General features: G+C 50.8%; 1 long non-coding RNA gene across 1 annotated transcript; it reads left to right on the top strand.

Moving 5' to 3' along the window:
* Positions 1-11,756: 11,756 nt before the first annotated feature.
* LOC136304455 (uncharacterized) lies at positions 11,757-12,926 on the top strand. Its single transcript, XR_010724598.1, has 2 exons — positions 11,757-12,134; positions 12,611-12,926. It is a non-coding gene; the product is annotated as an uncharacterized lncRNA (long non-coding RNA).
* Positions 12,927-13,262: the final 336 nt, after the last annotated feature.

Here is a 13,262-nt window from a genome sequence, read left to right as displayed (position 1 = left end):
TGTGGGATGTGCCAGCTTCAGGAGATCCCTGCAGGAGCTGCAGCTTCTCTTCCCCCAGCCTGGGAGTGACTCTTCCTAACGCTGCGAGGATTTGTCCCCCAGTGAGCCCTCAGTGAGCTCTGCTCTGTGCTGCCAGCCCAGGCTGAGTTGAAGCCCTCTGTGCCTGTGTGCTGTGCCCGGGGTGGCTGCAGGCAGTGCCCCAGCCCTGCTGGGCTGGGCACAGGAGCTGCTCCTGGGCAGAGCTGTCTCTCTGCAGCGCTGCCCTTGCCAGGAGCTGCCTCTGTGCCAGGAGCCCGGCCCAGCTCAGCAGCGCAGACACGGCACAAGGGCTTGAGTGACCCTCTCCAGGCTTGTGCTGAGGCCCTGAACATCAGTCCCTGAGAGGGAGCTGGAGAAACCTCTCAAGAATTCAAAGTCAGAATCCAGCTCCAAAGTTTCTTGAAGTTTTACTGGGTCCCGCTGAGGGACACGACAGAGAAAGTGTCCCCAGGCCCCAGCCAGAGCAGAGAACTGCAGGCAGTGATGACACGTGGGGACAAAGAGAAGCCAAGTCTTGGTGCCCTGGGCCACAGCAGCCTCTGTGCCACCAAGGGCCGTGAGGAGTCACCTTGTCCTGAGGCCCTGGGGCCTCCTGGCACAGCCCCGGCAAGCCTGGGCACTGTCAGCCCCTTGTCCTGCCCTCAGCATCCCCCTCCCATCCCAGTGGCCTCAAGGATGTGCTGGAAGGAGTCCCTGGGGAGCCTTGGTCAGGAATGGCCCTGGGGGCTCCTTAATGCTCCCAGGGACCGCAGGCTTTTCAAAGGACTTAGGGCTTTGCTTTTGCCTTGGAGTCTCAGAGAGGTTTGTGCAATCACGGCCTCCAGTTATCTGCTTTAATTAGTCCCTTGAGAGGCTTTGTCAGTAATGACACTCAGTGCACTCATTAATGCTTCAAAGCACTTCAGGTTTTTAAAGGTACTTGATGCTTCCCTTTTAAAACTGACTTTGTGAAAGGTTTGTGCCATTGTTGCCCAAATTATCTACTGTAACAAGTCCTTTGAGATTCTCAATCAGTAAAAGCACTCAGTGGGGCTCATCAGTAATTCCGGCTACTCAAGGTTTATTCAAGGACTTTTTTTTGACACTGAGTCTGAGAGGTTTGTGCACTCGCGGCCTCCAATTATTTGCTCTAATCAGTCCCTTGAGATTTTTACTCAGTAACAACACTCGGTGGAGCTCATTCATGCTTCAAGGTAATCGGGGTCATTTAAGCACTTCTTTTTGCCACTGAGTCTCTGAGAGGTTTGTGCAATCATGGCCCCAATTATCTGCTTTAAGGAGTCCCTTGAGAGCTGTGAATTGACACTCAGTGGGGCTCATTCATGCTTTGAGATACTCAGGGTGTTTAAGGTACTTTGGGTTTTTCCTTCCCACACTGAGTCTCTGAGAGGTTTTGGTGCAATCCTGGCCTCCAATTCTCTCCTCCAAGGACTCCATGAGGAACCTGTGTTGGGGATGGACCTCAGGGTGACCCTTTAATGCTTCCAGACACTTTGGGTTTTTCCTCTGACTCTGACTCCTGGAAAGGTTTGTGGAATCTCTTCTCAGGCCCTGAGGTTCCAGGGCTCAGCACCAAATGCATCACTGGGCTCATTAGGAGAAAGCAAGTCCTGACAAACCACGGCTGTGCCTTTATTTCCTTCTGGCCTGGTGCAGTTCCTTAGGAAGTCTTTTCTCCTAGAGTTATGGAGAAATAGTTCAAAGAGGAATCAACACTCTTCTTTTCAAAGGGGGTATTTTTCTCTTGAGAGCAGAGGTCATTGCAGCATTCAAGTGACTGATACTGATCCAGGGTCTCTCCTAAGGAAGTCTGGCCTGGTCAGAGGAGCTGTGCCTTGAGGTCTGATCCACTTTGGACAACCATGCTCCACATTCCCTAACCCCATCCTGCCTCTCCTCACTCACCTGGGACCTGCTTTGCTCAGAGAACTGGGTTCACTCAGACAAAGAGAGGTTTTCTTCCTTTCTTAGCAATCAAAACCTCCTAAGTTCCAAACAATCTCCTCAATTTGTGGCAAGCCCAAGGTGTCACCAAGGAGGTTCCCCTTCCCCAAGGCAGAACCATGCAAGGAATGTTTTAGACACCAACGAAGATGTACGATAAACAAAAATTTAGAGTCGGCTGGAGGCAGAATTAGACCAACTCCTCAAGGACAGACAAGCTTTGAACTCCTTGCAAGTCAAAGCTCCAGGTGGGTTGTTGGGAGGTGTGTGAGTGAGGCAAGAGTGAGGGAAAGGGAAATGCAGAGAGCCCTGGAAGTGCTTCTGTGCACACAGGCTGTGGGGAAGGGCGCTGCAGCCCAGGCCTGGGCCAGGAGGGAGGCTGGATCATCATCCCAAGCTGCCCGGGGCCATGGCAAGGGGCTGTGGCCACGGACACTGGCCTGAGCCCAGTGCCTGGGCCCCTTGCCCAGGGCTGGTGTCAGTGGCCAGAGCCAGAGGGGATCCCTTGCTGGGGGCTGTGCCACGGCCACCTGCCCTGTGCCGCGCCGGCTGCTCAGGCGCCGCGGAACCAGCAGCAAACGCCGCTGCCAGGGCCAAAGGCAGCTCAGCCAGGCAGAAAGGGGCAGTGCTGGGCACTGGTTCCATGGCAGCCCTCACTGGGACAGCACACCTGGGTCACCTGTCCCGGCAATTGCCACGGAAACCTGGCTCATTGGGAATGCAATGGTGGACAAAGGTTTTAGGAGGGCCTGTCCCAATAGGACAAAGGGTGCTGGTTTTAAACTGAAGGAAGGGAGGTTCAGATGCGGAGAGATAAGGAAGAAATTTCTGAGGATGAGGCTGGTGATCCACCAGGACAGGCTTTCCCAGAGAGCTGGTCAATGCCCCCTCCCTGGAAACATTCAGGTCCAGCTGGGACAGGGCTCTGAAAAACCTGATCCGGTGAAAGATGTCCCTGCTCATCGCAGGCGTTTGGATGAGATGAGCACTGCAGAGCTCTTCCCATCCCAACCATTCCAGGATTGCATGGGGAGAAGGGGCTGCTGGCTGGACTCCATCCACTCCCTTGACTCCTCCTTGTCTCTGCTGGAGCCCACATCCAGCAGCCAAAGCCAGCCCCTTCTCTGGCCTTTCCCCCCCTGCCCCAGGGGCTGCCAGAGCCAGGGAGGCACAGGTGACCTTGAGGCTTTGCAGGGCTCAGGCACAGCGGCTGTGCCAGAGTCAGGGCTGAGGTGTCACTCTGCGGGCTGGGGCAGAGCCCAGGCAGAAATGAGCCCTGAAGCAGCAGCTGTGCAGTGGGGGCCAGCAGGCCGGGCTGCCAAGGGAGGCTTCTGGCCATGGCCTGGAAGCAGCTGCTGCTGCCAAGGTGCCTTTGGTGCCTCAGGCTCTCCCTGGCACAGCTCCCAGCACGGCACTCTGCACTTGTGCCCGAGCCCTTCGTTGTGTTGGCTTGGCCTGGGGCTTTTCCTGCAGCGGGACCTGCCCTGGTCATGGCACAGGAAAGGCAGTTCCTCATGGAGCAGGAGGCTCTGCCTGGAATGGGCTCAAACAAGTCCAACAAGGCCCTGTTTACTTCAAAATTGCTTCCTAGAGCACTATATTCTATATAATTGTTACAGCTCCTATACTGTGGAGTAAATAACTCTCTTTTTTCTATTTGCTCTGTTGTGTAAATAAATCTTTCTGTCTAATCCTGATCAGAATCAATCATAGCTGCATTTATGGAAATATATCTGGTATTGAATCGGTAATCCTGGGGGACAAATTGCATTGCAGTTCAATTCCACCTGTCCAGTCTTTTATACGTAAACCTTTGACAAAGTCTGGGACTAGGATTGGATCCAGCCACTCCCAGTCTCCTCTCTTAGATGGAATTTGAAAAGTCAGGCATCCTGGAGGGGTTTGAGGATCCATGGTGTCTGTTGGGTGTCATTTCTCCACCTCATGACTCAGCAGGAGTTTCTCCAGTGAAGAAATGAAGCTTTTGCCTGAAGCTCCCACTCTGCCCATGACAGGAAGCTGTCAGAGTCTGTCCAAGGATGTGATATGCCTCACGACTGTCTCCAATGATTGAGGACTGAGACCCCAGGCTCTGAAAGCAGCCCCTGGCCTGGCTGAGGTGGAACGCTTGCCAAGTCTCGGAGGACTGGTATGCATCTCCATGAGAGCGGAGTGCAAGAACAATGGAACTGGTCACAGTGGACTGAGCCAAGGCTGCCTGTCCAAACTGGTCTGTCCGTACTGGAGGTACGGTTTGCAGCTTGTTCCTGAGCACTCAGCCTTTACACAGCTGGTTCCTGCTTTGGCTCTGTGCCCCTTGCTTTGCTTCCCGCTTTGACCAACCTATAAAACCTCCGGAGACCCCCGCTCACTTTTGTGATCACCCCACTGGAGAAGATCGCGTCTATAGGCATCGTTAGGCGTCGAAGACTCGACCCTCCACGTTCATAGCTATAATCCCCTTCCCCTCTTTCTCTCTCTTTCCTACTATTTTTTATTTCTCTCCCCACTATGGCATTTGTTGGCACTAAATAAAGGTGCATTTTTGATGGAGTAAACTGAGTTGTTCCCTGCTGTGTCTTTTGCGCTCTGAGATCCCTAAAATAAACCATCAGGTTCCCTGCATATATTTGTGGACCCTGACATGAAATGGGCGTCACGGTCAGGATCTTGATGGACAGAGGGGTTGCGGGTTTTGTATAGCTTGTAACAGGGGAAGGACCCTCGTCTCAGCCGCACCTAGCACGCCACTTGGGTGAGCGCTGTTAGAAAGCAAGGGGGGCCAGGGAAAATTCCCGCACACTGTATACACCCAGGTGTATAGCACTCCCTGTCATCAGGATTTCACAAAAGGATCTCATTGTGCAAAAGACGGGACTGTAGTTAGTTTTTGTGTGTTTTGGGCTGCTTGGTGTAGTTGAGGAGACAACTCTTTGGAACTAAGGTGAACCTCCCAGGCAGTTTTGGTCTCCTCGCCCATTCCAGGGAAGCAAAGGGAAACACAGTTTTAGCTGTGCCTTCGGTGTAACTTGAAGCGTACCTCCCTGAGAGTGGTTTTGGTCCCTGCACAAAATGAGTGAAAAAGATAAGAATGCATTTTATGCTTTGCTAGCCAAACATGGTGCTAGACCTTCTCCAGACGGAGAAAGGTGGGCACAGAATAATTGGTTTAACTTTGAAAAGATTGTAGATAGAATATATTCTTTGCAACATGATGCTAGATACAAACTGGGCAGAAATAAAACCATTCTTTGCTCAGTTTTGGGGGCCTGTCTTTCGGCAGCCATAGAAACCCGTTTTGAACGGGTAAGTGAAGAAAAAGCAGTCATAGAATCCCTGCAGAATTTGGTAGAAGCTTTGCAAAAACAATTAGAACAGGAAAGAAATCAGAATTATTTGCTGCAGATTTCTCTTGCAGAAGAGCGAAGCAAAAATTTAAAATCTGCAGATTTACCCACAGAAATAGAAGGAAAGGAGACATACAAAATGAAACAAATATACCCTCAGAAAGAATTAGTACACATGCAAAATTGTGGGGAGCACTGTTATTCCAACTTGAGACCTCTCATTAAAACCGAATATAATTATATAAATGAAGAGGATCATGATCCCCACATAACCACCAAAGAAATACCATACACAGCCACTGAATTAGCTAAATTAAAGAAAGAATACTCCCGCCTCTCTAGTGAATCGGAGATGGAGTATGTTTTCAGAGTTTCCCTCACAGGGGGCGACCAAATTAAATTAAGTGAACAGGAAGCAAGTGGCTACTGGGGACATGGAGTTTTCTTAACAACAGGAAACACACATGCTCCATGCTCCCTGACACAGTGTGCAGCTCACTGGGCAGGGGGGTTAAACCCCCTAGAGATGGGCGACCCTCTGGCAAGAGTCGGCACCTCAGACCAACTCCTAGAAAACATACACAAAGCTGCATGCTTGCAAATGATACAGGAAAGAAAATTAATCTCTGGCTATGAGTCGCCAATGCAACAGCCTGTCAAACCTGAGATTATGACCCCCTTCATTCGAGGTTTGCCAGAGTCTCTTAAACCAACAGCAATTTTTCTTCAAAAAACAATAGCATCTATCTCCTCGGTAGATAGACTTGAAAGATTTCTCGGACACACAAGAGATCAAACTGGTTCCACTGACTCCACTGACTCCTCACCTTTTACAACTCCTAGCACACAATCTAACAGCAGTTATAAACTTTGGACATGGAGTGAGGTAGCAGAGGAGTTAGTAAATTACAGTAGAAAATATGGACCAGTGAAGTACTCAGAGGACAAACCAGAAAAACCCAGAGGAGTCAGGCACATTGCTTCTCCTAATGAAAAACCAGAAAAGGGAAAACAAATTTCCAGACGGCAGCAGCTGTGGTTGCTAGGGCTGAAAAGGGGAGTTCCACGAGAAGTAATGGATAAATTGCCGTATGATAAATTGGCTAAAATAATTTCCAATTGGCCCTGTCCCAAACCTATTGTGTGGGAATCATCCAACCAACAACCCAGTGCACCTCCTCTTCCACAAGCCTTGGGCAACCAGCCACAACATTCCCCAACACAGGTTTTAAGCAATGAGACACAGCATGCTCTCTCCCCGCTTCAGGGAAGTGAAACACACCAACCTCCTTTAAACTAGAAACTCCGTTTCTCGATAGTGAGCGAAGAAACGGAGACTGGATGTTTTTGAGGAAGCTCACAAAGGACCCGAGAACAGGGGACATATTGATTACAGCAATAGTTGGCCCCAAACAAATATTAATAACTTTTGTTGTGGACACAGGGGCCCAAATCAGTGCATTGAAAATCACACACGCCCAAAAGTGTGGGCTTGTTCCCAGCAAAAAACCATGTTGTGTTTTAAATGCCCTAGGAACTACAGAGTCTATGAGTATCGCTCTAGTAAAACTCACACTGCCCGGAGAAGACAACCCAATAGCTGTCCAAATGGTCATCGGAAACATTCCTGACAGTTTGTTAGGGATGGATATACTTGCTGGGAGACAATGGGAAGACTCAGAAGGCTTTCTCTGGTCTTTCGGAGCTCCCAGCCTTAACATCAGGCTGCTACAAACAGCTCCTTCCCTACCGTTCAGCAAAATCCCTTCTGTGAAACAATATCCTTTACCCTCTGGTGCTAAAGATGGCATCAAGCCAGTCATTCAGGAATTGAAAGATCAAGGACTAATTGTTAACACTCACAGCCCTTTTAACTCACCAATCTGGCCAGTTAAAAAACCCAATGGAAAGTGGAGACTGACAGTTGATTACAGACGGCTTAATGCCAACACAGACCCTCTTACAGCAGCGGTCCCAAATACAGCTGAATTAATAATATCAATTCAGGAGAAAGCTCACTCTATTACGGCAACAATAGATGTTAAAGACATGTTTTTCATGATACCCATACAACAAGAAGATATGGACCGTTTTGCCTTTACATGGGAGGGACAGCAATATACCTTCACACGTCTACCCCAAGGGTAGCGACACTCCCCCACTTTAGCCCACCATGCTTTAGCCCAAGAATTAGAAGAACTATCTAAACCTGACACTGTAGCTGTTTACCAGTCCATAGATGATATTTTAGTGGGAGGGGAAGAAAAAGAAGTAGTGGAGGATGTTCAACAGAAAATAATTTCCCACTTAGAAAGCCTTGGTTTGCAGATCCCCTCAGAAAAATACAAAAACCTTCTCAAGAAGTGAAATTTTGAGGCATCTGGTGGAAAGGAGGTGTGACATGCATCCCACCAGACACCCTAACTTCTTTAGATCAAATCAAGATGCCTGAATCTAGAAAAGAACTCCAACAAGCTCTAGGACTATTGGTATTTTGGAGAAAACACATTCCAGATTTTTCAATTATTGCCAGACCTCTTGATGATTTGTTGAGAAAGGGAGTAAAATGGGACTGGAGCCCTTCTCAGGAAGAAGCATTACAATTGTTGATTTTTGAAGCCACAGCTCATCAGGCCCTAGGCCCTATCCACCCAGCAGATCCTTTTCAGGTAGAATGGGGATTTGCTACCTCAGGATTGTCAGTACATATATGGCAAAGGGGTCCTGAAGGCCCAATCAGACCTGTTAGCTTCTACTCCCGTGGCTTGAAAGATGCTGAAAAAAGATTTACAACTTGGGAGAAAGGCTTATTTGTTGTTACCCAAGCTCTCATAGAAGTAGAAAAAATCACAAGAAAACAACCAATTGTGTTGAGAGGTCCCTTTAAAGTCATTAAAATAGTGATCACAGGGACTCCACCTCCTGAAGGGGTAGCACAACGAGCCTCAGTAAGGAAATGGTATGCACAAATAGAGCATTCTAATAACATCTTTTCAATTACTGAAGGCGCTGTGAAAAATTTACCAATACAAGACACAGAGAATCTGAATAGCAGCCAAGACAAACCTGCCTCAGTTCTTAAAATAGCCCCTCCCTTCTCCCCTGAGCAAACAGCACATTCATGGTTTACTGAGGCCTCAGCTAAGCGTGAAGGAAAAGTGTGGAAATACAGAGCTGTAGCTTTGCACACTTCTTCTGCAGAGCGGATCATTACAGAAGGGGAAGGCAGTGCCCGAATTGGGGAACTTAGAGCTGTTTGGAGTGTTTTCCAGAGGGAGGCACAAAACACCTCTCTTGTCTGTATTTACACTGACTCCTATGCTGTATATAAGGGCTGCACTGAACGGCTGCCTTTCTGGCAACAGAATGATTGGGAAGTTAACAGAATTCCAGTGTGGCAGAAAGAAAAGTGGCAAGAAATTTTACAAATTGCAAGTCAAGGGAATTTTGCTGTAGGGTGGGTAGCCTCTCACCAGACAGATGATAATCCAGCAGGAGAATGGAATAACAGAGCTGATGAATTAGCAAAATTAAGTCCTCTGAAAAAGGATGAAATCACTGAAGATTGGGAGCACTTATTAGAATGGCTGCATGTAAAACGACAACACACAGGTACAAAAGATTTATACCAGGAAGCTCATGCCCGGGCTTGGCCCGTTACCAGAGAAATGTGTAACACCTGCATTTCAGCCCGTGAGCAGCGTCGCAAACGGCTAGAAAGACATCCTTTAGAGGATGACCCACTACACTTGAGGACAGGTAAAGGCTTATGGGATGCATGGCAGGTAGATTACATGGGTCCCTTTAAGCAATCAGGAGGTAAACATTTTGTGTTAGTGGGGGTTGAGATTACATCTGGATCAGTTCAAGCCGAGGCATTTAAAAGGGCTACAGGGGAAAACACTGTTAAAGCATTGCAGATATGGTTCGGGACTTTCCCAAAACCACAGGAAATTCAATCTGATAATGGGTCACACTTTACTGCTAAAGTAGTACAGGAATGGGCAAAAGGTGAAGGGATAAAATGGTCTTTTCACACTCCCTATTACCCTCAAGCTAACGGAATTGTAGAAAGGACTAACGGTCTTTTAAAACGACTTCTGAAACCACAAGAGGGAGGCTGGGATGGCCGGTTGCATAAAGCGGTGCAAAGTGAAAATGAAAGATGGGGGGTAAATGGGTGCCCCAAAATTACTGCTTTTTGCCCAAATCCTCTGAGCTTAATCTCCTCACAAAGAGGACCAAATGATCCCGAAAATCCAGTTCATGACCCGGGACACCCTGTTTTGGTAGACCTCCCTACGGTGGGAGAAGTACCACTTGTGTTGAAAACTTCTCTGAATAAAGTTGCGTGGATAGCATCTGATGCCTTAGGAAAAGAACATCGGATAAATACCCGCTGGATAATTCCATCATTTTAATGTTCTGCCCTTAGGTGGCAGATTTTTCTGTGTTTTGCTATTGCAGGAGAACTCCGAGGGGACACTTCAAGTGACATGAAAACAAAATAACCATGTTAACATTATTAATACTTCTCTGTATCCTGCCACACTCCCATGGCCAGGAGCCAGCTGAGTGGCCGTGGTCTGAAGACACTGTTAGATATACCAGTACTCAAGAATCACATCCCAGAAGTCGTCACCTGAACCTGGCAACCTCAGGGTATCATGGTGGTCCACGTGAGTGGGGATGGGATAAGAATGAACGGGTTACAACTCTAAATGGAACAGTTGGTTTGGGGATATTTTTGTGGGCGGATGTTGGGATCGGGATTGTGTGGGGCTGGGTGGGTGGGATGTGGTTTGATAGTAAATCAAACTTGGAGAGTTCTTGATCACATGGACTGGGATCACATGGACTGGGATTTCACAGGCTGGACCATCTGGATCAGAACCATAGAGACTGGGATCATCTGGACCGGGGTGGCCGCCTCGGAACGATGCGAACCGAGGCGGTCCCGCCCGGCCCAGGGCAACCTCCCCGTCCCTCCCAGTCCCGCCCGGGGGCGCGGCCAAAACTCCCCAGAACGAACGCGGCGGTCCCGGAGCGATCCTGGAGCCGATCCCGGAGCGATTCCGGGTCCGATCCCGGTCCCTGTTTCGGCCTCGGTCTCAGTCTCGGTCCCGGAGCGCTCCCGGTGCTGATTCCGGTCGCGGTGCCGATCTCGACCCCGGAGCGGTGCCAGTCTCGGTGCCAGTGCCGGTTCCAGTTTCAGTCCTGGTCTCAGTCTCGGTGTCGGAGCGGTGCCGGTGCCGTTTTTGGTCCCGGAGTGCTCCCAGTGCCAATCCCAGTCTTGGTCCCGGTGCGGTGCCAGTCTCGGTGCTGGTTCCGGTGCCGGTCTCGGTCTCGATCCCGGAGCGCTCCCGGTCTGGGTTCTGGCCGCAGTCCTGGAGCAGTCCTGGTGCCGGTGCTGGTTCCGAAGCGCTCCCGGCGCCGGTCCCAGTGTCGGTGTCAGTCTTGGTTCCGGTACCAGTTCTGGTGCCGGTTTCGGTGTCGGTCCCACAGTGCGGGTCCCGGAGCGGTGCCGGTCTCGGTTCCGGTGTCGGTCTCGGTCTCGGTGCCGGAGATTTTAGGGTCTTTTGGGTGATTTTAAGCCAAACCGGGCCCTTTTAGGACCGCGCGTTCCCTTGACCCCGCCCATTCCCCCTCAAAATTCCCGCCGTTTCCTGGACCCCGCCCCTTTCCCCTCCCAGTTCCCGCCCTTTCTCTGACCCCGCCTCGTTCCATTCGTTCCCCGCCCTTTCATTGGCCACGCCTCTTTTTCCCGTGGGCCCCGCCCATCTGCTGGCGCGTTCCGTCCGGCGCATGCGCAGACGACCCAGAGGTGGCTCTCCCGGGCGCCGCCATCTTTGTTCCCGGTCCCCCGAGCCGGCTCCGGCGTGTCCGAGACCTGCGGTGGGGGCATGGGGGATCTATAGGGGATCTATAGGGGATCCATAGGGGATCTATAGGGGTCTGAGAGGACCTGGAAGTCTCCTTAGAGGATTTGGTGGGGGATCTGCAGGAGATTTGGGGCGGTCTGTAGGGGCTTTAGGGCGGTCTGGGGATCCCTAAAGGGGGCTGGGCGGGTCTCGGGGCTCTATCGGGGTCTGGGGGCTCTGTAGAGGGTCCAGCGGGGTCCGTAAAGGGGGTCCGGGCGTCCCTAAATGGGGTCTGGGTGTCTGTGGGGGATTTGGGGGGTTTCTGTGGCGTTTTGGTGGTTTGGGGGGTCTGTAGGGGATCTCTAGGGGTCAGCGGGAGCCTGTAGCGGGTCCGGAGAGGTCTGGGGGTGTCTGTGGGTCCCTGTGGGGGATTTGGGGGGTCTGGGGGGGTCTGGAGGTCCCCAGGGGGGTCTGAGGGGATATGTAGGGGCTCGATAGAGGGTCCTTGGGTGCCTGGGGGACCCTATAGGGGATCTAGGGTTCTCTACTTGGGATGTAAGGGGGTCTGGGGGAGTCTTGGCATCTCTATAGTGGAGTTTTGGCGCCCATAAAGGAAATTTTTGTGAATTTTTGGCTCTATACAGCTAATTCTTGGAAATTTGGGGTCCAAATTGGGCAATTTGGGGTGTTCTATTGAATTATTAAAAAAATAGGAATAGCGCCCTAATGCCGATATCCAACAATGACGGACAAAAGACTCTCCAGCAGTTTAGAGTTAGAAAGTGTATGTTTAATTACGACGCCAGACAGCGTGCGGGATAGCTCCCGAACACACGCGCGCTCACAGAAGATCACAGGGTCTTTTTATGTACAGAAGGATTGAATACCCAAAACACAAATGTATATTCATGACTTCAGTACCTCCCATTCCCCGCTTCCTATGGTAATTAGCCAAAAGCTATTAAGCATGCGTGGTTTGTTCTTTGAAATGGGTCGGTGGTCTTTTTTATGGGGCGGGGTCTCAAAATGATGAAGTAAGTGAGTCTTCTTCGCTTTGACTTTTTAACCTTTTAGTGTTGCGTGACAACTGAATCCCATTTTCCCAGGAGTATTTGATTTCTGAGTTCATTGTCCTTCTTGAAGCCTATTGATTAGTCAGAATACACAAACATAAGTTGACAGGCCCCATGATTTATCAGTTCCTTGAATCCGGCTTCTGCTTATCAAAAGGGAAGTCTATCTGTCTTACTTCAGCAATATCCAGTTAAAGTCTGTAATTCTTCAAAATTAATGTTTCAATCCCCTTGGTCCCTGCTCCCTCGTGGCCATGGCAAGAGCGGGCTGGGCTGGCCCTGGCAGGGGGCTCTCCTCGGGTCCCTGCTGATCAGGGCTATGGCCCCGTGTTCCTCTGTCTTGCAGCCCTTGAAGACACGGCAGATGACAGCAGCCCTGCCATCAGAAACCTGGCCATTGAAACAGCCTTGGTCCTCCGGGCAGTCCAGAGAGCTCCGTACTCCATCCCGCGGAAGCTGCGAGATCAGCTGCGCAGGGCACGGAAGACACGGCCTCGACTGTCGGGCCTGGGCTGGCTGCGCTGCTGGAGCTCTACGGAGAGCTGATCTGGGACACTCTGTCTGCTGGGGCCAACTGAGCCAGCGGGGATTTTCTTCTTCTACAGGATTCTTCTTTTCTTCTTTTTTTTCTTCAGTATATAAATATAGGATATGTGTTACAATACACGGACTCCCAGGATTTTTCTTTTGCTGCCCTGGGTGCACAGGGGAAGAGGGGGAAAAGGGTGCTTTGTGCTCAGCATGCTGCCCAGGCGTGCAGCCTTGCAGAGAAAATGGCCAGAAGCCCCTCGGCCCTCGGTGGTCCTGCGGAAGCCTTTGCACTGCCAAGAGAGCGCGTGGGCGGGGGCCTGGGCTGTGGGCATCCCTGCGAGGCCGGAGCCTGGAGATGGCCACAAGCCCTGTGCCAGCCAGGAACCGCCGTCTGTGTCCTCCTGCCCGTGTGCTGCTGGCCGGATTGCTGAGGGCTCCGCGGTGCCTCTTGATCGGGCTCCTCTGGA

Source organism: Chamaea fasciata, unplaced genomic scaffold, assembly GCF_029207755.1.
Source record: "Chamaea fasciata isolate MVZ Bird 193981 ecotype frontalis unplaced genomic scaffold, bChaFas1.0.hap1 SCAF_92, whole genome shotgun sequence".
NCBI lineage: Eukaryota > Metazoa > Chordata > Aves > Passeriformes > Sylviidae > Chamaea > Chamaea fasciata.
This window is presented reverse-complemented; position numbering and strand designations above follow the sequence as displayed.